Source organism: Cervus canadensis, chromosome 27 (genome assembly GCF_019320065.1).
Source record: "Cervus canadensis isolate Bull #8, Minnesota chromosome 27, ASM1932006v1, whole genome shotgun sequence".
NCBI classification, from domain to species: domain Eukaryota; kingdom Metazoa; phylum Chordata; class Mammalia; order Artiodactyla; family Cervidae; genus Cervus; species Cervus canadensis.
In genome coordinates this window covers 32,405,821-32,414,526 of record NC_057412.1, presented here as the reverse complement: position 1 = coordinate 32,414,526, position 8,706 = coordinate 32,405,821, and the positions used below count along the sequence as shown (strand labels likewise).

The 8,706-nt window shown below is 35.2% G+C and overlaps 1 pseudogene; it reads right to left on the bottom strand.

Annotated features, from left to right (window-relative positions):
* Positions 1-7,805: 7,805 nt before the first annotated feature.
* LOC122429000 lies at positions 7,806-7,951 on the bottom strand (annotated as a pseudogene).
* Between the last annotated feature and the right edge of the window lie 755 nt (positions 7,952-8,706).

Genomic DNA, 8,706 nt, shown 5'->3' with positions numbered 1-8,706 from the left:
GCTCTTTGGTAGGAAAGCTATGATAAACCTAGAGAGTGTATTAAAAATCAAAAATATCACTTTGCCAACAAAGGTCCATATAGTCAAAGCTATGGTTTTTCCAGTAGTCATGTACAGATGTGAGAGAAGGATCATTTGGAAGGCTGAGTGATGAAGAATTGATGCTTTTGAACTTTGGTGTTGGAGAAGACTCTTGAGAGCCCCTTGGACTGCAAGGAGATCAAACCAGTCAATCCTATAGGAAATCAACCCTGAATATTCATTGGAAGGACTAATGCTAAAGCTGAAGTTCCAGTACTTTGGCCAACTGCTGCAAAGAGGTGACTCATTGGAAAAGAACCTGATGCTAGGAAAGATTGAAGGCAAAAGAAGAAGAGGGTGGCAGAGGATGAGATAGATGGCATCGTCAACTCAATGGACATAAATTTAAGCAAACTCTGGAAGATAGTGAAGGACAGGGAAGCCTGATGTGCTGCAGTCCATGGGGTTGCAAAGAGTCAGACATCACTTAGCAACTGAACAACAATAGCAACACCAACAATAGGAAGTTATAGACCAGGAACCACAAAAAAGTGCAGCATTCTTCTTATTTATTTTTTTTAGAATTTCTATTTCCCTGTAGAGACTTATAGCAAAATCATTAATTTGAAAAAAGTCTGTGTCTTTGGGAATAGCAATTAACAGAGTTGGAATGTGATGGAAAGAATACTTTGGAAAGTGCAACTGTTTCCCCAGCTATGTTTTACAGTAAATGAGAGATCTAAGCTCTGGAGAAGAAGTAAAATAAGATGTAAAATTTGGGGGCTCACTCTTTGATTCAGAGAAGATAAGAAGAGGGACTTCTGAAGTCATATACTCTGTGATGCCACATACGGGGTTCCCAGAGATGGGAGTTTTTGATTCTGCTTTGTTTTCCCTTATGGTGTGTAAAGGAAGGAGCTTTTCATATTTCCTAGTTTCTGACAACCCATCCAGGAGGCCGGTCTTTGAACTTCTACACATCCATTACCACAGATTCTAAATTTATCTAGAGCACATTTTGTCTCTAAACTCTGAACAGATGGAGAAGGATGCTGTCTAAGAAAAGCAGAAGTAACAGAATTACATGCTGCTTTGAATGATCTTCATTAAGATCATTTATTGTGTTAATGCTTGGACTGCATCCTTTTCCTCCAAGGATAAGTGACTGCTGGCTTAAGTGTGGCCAGAAGAGATGAGCAACATTATTACATTTTTTTCCTGGCCAGCAATAAAGTTAAAGATAAACATGGAAAGAGGATAGAAGGTTGGGGGAATGAAAGGTCTTTCCCTGAAAAGTCATATTCAGTAGTTTAGGTGGGGCAAAAAGTGATCTGGGGAAGTGCATATAAGAATCTATATTTTTAAACTCAGATCTTATAGAGCAGATGAGTGGGAAGAACATTACCAAAATCTTCTTTCTTCTCTTTGAGTTCATAGTGATTAAAAAACAAAATTATACCAAAAACATAGGAGTAGGTGTAGAAATGATGCATTGACCTTCATTGAAATAAGAAAAAAAGAAAAAATGATAAGGGATATTTGCAAGGACATTCTGAGGAATATATCTAGGCTAGATCAGGGTTTAAGATAAATGTGGAAACTTATGAATGTGTTGTCATAAATGGATGGCTGTCATAAATTCTAAATTCCCAGAATATCCTGCATGTCCCTTGAAATGCCATCTTAGTATTAGTGAATGTACTATACTGAATTAGCAGAAATTCAGGGTACATTTTTATTAACATTAAAATAAAGTATAACTTTTTCATGAAGTTATAAATAAAGTATAAATCTTGATTTTGTGTGTTTTGCACCTAGCATGGAAATGTTTGCAAATATGGGAGAAAACTAGTCATGGCCATTCCAGATCTGGTCTTAGATCAGTGAGTGCTTCTCCAACTTGAGTGTGATACTAGTCACCTGGGGAATTTGGATAAAATCTTGTTTCTGATTCACTAAGTCTAGGATGGATTTCTGAATTTCTAATAAGTTCCCAGATGATGTTGTTACTGGTTGAAAACCCACACTTTAAAGAGCAGGGCCTTAGGTGACTTAAGATTCCCCCCACCCACACACTTGTATCAAATATTTTCCTAATGAGTTTCAACACAAAAATTTTAATCAATTATTTTTGGAGAACATTTGAAAAATTAAAAGTCCTTAAAGTTGTGACAGAGACAATATGTGAAATATGGTTTCTTTTTTTAATTTATATAAATATGACCATGGGACATCAGAGAAGAAAAATCAGTAGACACCAGATACGTATATGAACACAGTTTCATTTTATATTTAAAATATATAATTATTTTGATTTAATGTTAATCATTTAAGTTAGTCTCTCAGTCTTCCTCTCAGACATCCATTTGTTTGAGCATTTAGTAGAGTTCCTGCCATTTTGAGTACTCAATAAACATTTTCTAAATGAATGAATGAGAAAAAGAGTGATATACTTAGAAGTTTATTCTGCATGGCAATCATATATTATAAATAGTTCTTTAAATATTTGTAACCAATATGTTTATCTTCAGGAAGAGGACTTATCAACTCTTCACATTTTTCTATTTGCCTTGGATCCATTTTATATACATTTACATGTATTTACACACCAGGTATTAAGATTTGAGTAAAGGAATTATGTCGTATTCTTTGTCTCCAGCACTGCTTTAGAAACCATCATATAGAGATTCACTGGGACAAACAAGTCCCAAAAGTTTTAGGAGAAGCTGGTATCACTGTAACTAGTGATACCAGTCATATCATAACTAAGTTGTTTTTTTAATGAAATAAATGTTGATTTTGTAGGAAAAAAAATTCCCACTCTGAAAAATGGAAGGTTTAATAAAGAAGGGCAAGGAGACATTAAAAGAAGATGCTGGCAAAAGTGTTGATAAGAGAGATCACAGAATATGAGAACAAACTATGTGAGATAAGAAATGATCTTAAGTGGTGAATTATACTTTAAAATATTGCCTAGAGCCAGCCCGAATTCTTTTTCTTTTAAAAAAGCAAACATTTGAGCATGAATCTTCTCTATCTTCTTTATCTCAAAGTTAAATCTCTCTTGCCTTTGGATTCCAGAGAACACTCAGATTTTCTCTACCTCCTGAAACCCCTCACCAAGTGTGCTGATTAGCTTCAGTTCTGGTGCTATGATGTGGGCTACGTTTGTACCACATTGCTTATTATTAGTTGTCTCATCAGGAAAAATGTGTGGGTTAATATGATAATTTATGTGGTAAAAGAAAAAAAAAAGACAGCTGATTACAAACCAGAAAACTTAGTTTTTGTTCTCAGCATTTCCATTCTTTCTATGTGACCTTGTGGAAGGTATTTAATGTTTCTTGGTTTCAGAATGACAGTGGGTGGACTGCACCAGCCTCTCTGATTTTGAACTTTTAAGTTTCGATCTTGTGAAGTGTTTTTTGATAATCTCATTTAAAGTAATTAAAATAAATATAGAATGCAAATCACAGACATTTGGTCTTGTCAGTTTCTGTTAAAAGACAGCTTTCATTTGATTTAGACATATACTTGACATAATCAACCTTATGTTTCAATGCAATGTCCTTGAAAACACTGAGTTTCTAATGAAATGGAAACTGACTCTGTATCATGTTTTTTAGCATAAGTGTATTTTAAAGAACCATGAAATTTACATACATGATGTATTTTTATTCTTGAGCTTCTGAAGTAAATACTAAGTCAGAATTTAATTTTAGTGTATAAAGGTGTCAACATTTTCTGCAATGGAAATATCTTGGACATAATTTTCAAAGTCTATGAGAAATTAATTCTCTCTTTATATACATACATCCATATGTGTGTATATATGTATGCATATATATATACACACACACATATTCTTTGTTTCAGTAGAGAAGACTCAGGCTGAAATCATGTAATTACTTGATTTTTAAGCATTGATATGTCAATGAATTGAGGCTAAATTCTAGTTCTCAGATGGGAGGGAGATTTAAGAGGGAGGGGACAAATGCACACCTATGGTTAATTCATGTTGGTGTATGACAAATCAAACCAATATTGTAAACCAATCATTAATGAATTAAAAATAAATATAAAAAGAATATCCTTCTGAATATAAAAGCCAAAATAAATCCAATATAATTTTCAAATAGTGCTACGAACATGTTTTTTCCCACTTAGAAAAGGAAACACTACACACTCTGAAAAAATCCAAGAATATCAAATATGTTAAGCTAAGAGGCAAAAATTAGCCCTTATTAGGATTATCTTGAATTATCCCTGATGCTCCATGGTTCTGAAGAAGACAACCAAGAAGGAGTTATTCCTATAACTGTCTTTTGGCAATGATTATTACAATTTGTTCAGTGTGAAACTATCTCAAATGTTAGAAATAGGAATTACAAAAGATACACATAGCACAGTGTCAATTGAAGGAGGCATGATAAAACTGAATGACAAGATGCTTTAATGCACAATTATAATCTACAATATACACATGTTGTGGGAATAAAAGAAATCCTAGGTAATTTTAACTAGTGAATTATATGACATGAGTTATCACAACATATGTCTCTATATTAATTCAGCAATCATAAATGTACAGGTTGTTTCAAGAGTCTCAACAAAAATTAACAGGAATTTGGTGAGATAATAGCACACTTTATTTTTTCAAGGGCTACTTTAAAGACATGATGCTATATGTATCTCCTAAAACAGAGATGTTAGAAAGTCCCTCTGCAATTCAGGAGACCTGAGTTCAATCCCTGTGTCGAAAAGAACCCCTAGAGAAGGGAACGGCAATCCACTCCAGTATACTTGCCTGGAGAATTCCATGGACAGAGGAACCTGACTCTATGGGGTCACATAGAGTCAGACATGACTAAGCGACTAGCACTTTCACTTTCAAAACATGAGGAATAGCAGCTGTTAAAATTAACTACTAATCAAAAATATTAGAATATTTACAAAATCAATCAATATAATTAGTGATTTTTTTTTAAACATTTCACATTACATGTATCTTTTATAGCCAGACTCCTTCAAAATTTATGTAAGCTCAGTGTATAACTTTTGGTGGGTTAGTTAGTTAGTTAAGTCGCTCAGTCATGTGCGACTCTGCGACCCCGTGGACTGTAGCCCACCAGGCTCCTCCGTTCATGGGATTCTCCAGGCAAGAACACTGGAGTGGGTTGCCATTTCCTTCTCCAGGGTATCTTCCCAACCTAGGGATCAAACCCAGGTCTCCTGCATTGCAGGCAGACACTTTAACCTCTGAGCCACCAAGGAAGCATTATTCTAAGTTATACAATTAAAAGAGTTTTCTCTAGTTCTCTGTGATCTCAGAACTCCATTAGGGCTTTCATTTTATTCGCCAGTCTTTTTTTTTTTTCTAATATAAATTTATTTATTTTAATTGGAAGCTAATTACTTTACAATATTGTATTGGTTTTGCCATACATTGGCATGAATCCACCACAGGTGCACATGTGTTCCCCATCCTGAACCCTCCTCCCACCTCCCTACCCATCCCATCCCTCTGGGTCATCCCAGTGCACCAGCCCTGAGCACCGTGTATCATGCATTGAACTTGGACTGGCGATTCATTTCACGTATGATAATATACATGTTTCAATGCCATTCTCCCAAAACATCCCACCCTCGCCCTCTCCCACAGAGTCCAAAAGACTGTTCTGTACACCTGTGTCTCTTTTGCTGTCTCGCATACAGGGTTACCTTCTTTCTAAATTCCATATATATGCATTAGTATACTGTATTGGTGTTTTCCTTTCTGGCTTACTTCACTCTGTATCATAGGCTCCAGTTTCATCCACCTCATTAGAATTGATTCAAATGTATTCTTTTTAATGGCTGAGTAATATTCCATTGTGTAAATGTACCACAACTTTCTTATCCATTCATCTGCTGATGGGCATCTAGGTTGTTTCCATGTCCTGGCTATTATAAACAGTGCTGCGATGAACATTGGGGTACACATGTCTCTTTCAGTTCTGGTTTCCTTGGTGTGTATGCCCAGGAGTGGGATTGCTGGGTCACATGGCAGTTCTATTTCCAGTTTTTTAAGGAATCTCCATACTGTTCTCCATAGTGGCTGTACTAGTTTGCATTCCCACCAACAGTGTAAGAGGGTTCCCTTTTCTCCACACCCTCTCCAGCATTTATTGTTTGTAGACTTTTGGATAGCAGCCATTCTGACTGACGTGAAATGGTACCTCATTGTGGTTTTGATTTGCATTTCTCTCATAATGAGTGATGTTGAGCATCTTTTCATGTGTTTGTTAGCCATCTGTATGTCTTCTTTGGAGAAATGTCTGTTTAGTTCTTTGGCCCATTTTTTGATTGGGTCATTTATTTTTCTGGAATTGAGCTGCAGGAGTTGCTTGTATATTTTTGAGATTCTTTGTCAGTTGCTCCATTTGCTCTATTATTTTCTCCCATTCTGAAGGCTGTCCTTTCACCTTGCTTATAGTTTCCTTTGTTGTGCAAAAGCTTTTAATTTTAATTAGGTCTCATTTGTTTATCTTTGCTTTTATTTCCAATATTCTGGGAGGTGGGTCATAGAGGATCCTTCTGTGATTTATGTCAGGGAGTGTTTTGCCTATGTTTTCCTCTAGGGGTTTAATACTTTCTGGTCTTACGTTTAGATCTTTAATCCATTTTGAGTTTATTTTTGTGTATGGTGTTAGAAAGTGTTCTAGTTTCATTCTTTTGCAAGTGGTTGACCAGTTTTCCCAGAACCACTTATTAAAGAGATTGTTTTTTCTCCATTGTATATTCTTGCCTCCTTTGTCGAAGATAAGGTGTCCATAGGTGTGTGGATTTATCTCTGGGCTTTCTATTTTGTTCCACTAACCTATATTTCTGTCTTTGTGCCAGTACCATACTGTCTTGATGACTGTGGCTTTGTAGTAGAGCCTGAAGTTAGGCAGGTTGATTCTTCCAGTTCCATTCTTTTTTCTCAAGATTGCTTTGGCTATTCGAGGTTTTTTGTATTTCCATACAAATTGTGAAATTATTTGTTCTAGTTCTGTGAAAAATACCATTGGTAGCTTGATAGGGATTGCATTGAATCTATAGATTGCTTTGGGTAGTATAGTCATTTTCACAATATTGATTCTTCTGATCCATGAACACGGTATATTTCTCCATCTATCTGTGTCCTGTTTGATTTCTTTCACCAGTGTTTTATGGTTTTCTATGTATAGGTCTTTTGTTTCTTTAGGTAGATATATTCCTAATTATTTTAGTCTTTTCGTTGCAATGGTGAATGGTATTGTTTCCTTAATTTCTCTTTCTGTTTTTTCATTGTTAGTATATAGGAATGCAAGGGATTTCTGTGTGTTGATTTTATATCCTGCAACTTTACTATATTGATTAGCTCTAGTAATTTTCTGGTGGGGTCTTTAGGGTTTTCTATATAGAGGATCATGTCATGTGCAAGCAGTGAGAGTTTTACTTCTTCTTTTCCAATCTGGATTCCTTTTATTTCTTTTTCTGCTCTGATTGTTGTGGCCAAAACTTCCAAAACTATGTTGAATAGTAGTGGCATTTTATTCACCAGTCTTTGATCCAGTTGCAATTTGGATTTATTTTTCTCAAGAAGCTCTACAGAGTTTCAGAAGTTTAAATACTGATCATTTCATTTAGTTGACTATTTCTGATGTCTGGTCTTTGGTAAAAATTTAATAACAATTACCATCCTCACAAAAATTAGGTATTCAGGTGAACCTAGGTGTTCTCATAATGGAGACAGTTAAAGATCTGAAAAATCAAGATTAATAAGGTTTTCAAAAACCTATGATGGAGGATCTAAATAATTTGCTTGAATCTTTCAAGAATAAATAATCACTTTAATTGGTGTTTGTAAATACTTTTGTCATCTGTTTAACTACACTTGATCTTAGCCAAAAGGCCAAGAAGCGATCTGTTTAACTAAAAGTCATTCTATTCCTAATGTCATTTTTGCTGTTTGTTTCACCCCATTGATACACTTTTAGTAATAGGATTTTATTTTATCAAAATAGAAGTTTCTTTTGGATTTAATTAATTTACAGATAAAAATTGGAAGAATTCTTGATGGTGCTCTAATAGTTAAAAGTTCCATTTTCTTGGACATATTTGGAGCATGAACATTTGGATTATGAAAATTAAATATACTTTTACCTTCTTTCTATTTCAAAATCAGACAGAAAACTAATGCAAACCTAAGGTTTTTTACAGTGAATTCTTAATGATTCATTTAGGAAATAGTCATCTGTCTTGAAGAGAATTGCTAGTTGTTGTCTTCTCTTCTAAAAGATGAGGATTTCCCAAGGGGAGATAAGAAACTATACTTTCCTTTAAAAATAGTCAGAATCACATAGACTTGAGCCACTGAGATATGTGGTTGAGGGTGAGTTGGGGATTTGAATTTCAAAATTCCAACATAATTTGCCTTGTTGGGAAGGGCATATTATGGGCTTGAAGTGTGTTAGAAGGTTGCAGGGGGACTGGTGATTCTGCTGAAAATCTACCCCCACGAATGGGGATTGCTTCTTGGTGCAGGTTCTGATTAACACATGGAATTCTCAGATCCAGGAACATTCTGGAAGTCCAAACCCTCCTCCCCAAGCAGTGTCAACTGTTCAACCCCTGATCATCAAGCTGTTGATAGATTATAATGAGTTAGTATAAGCTGAA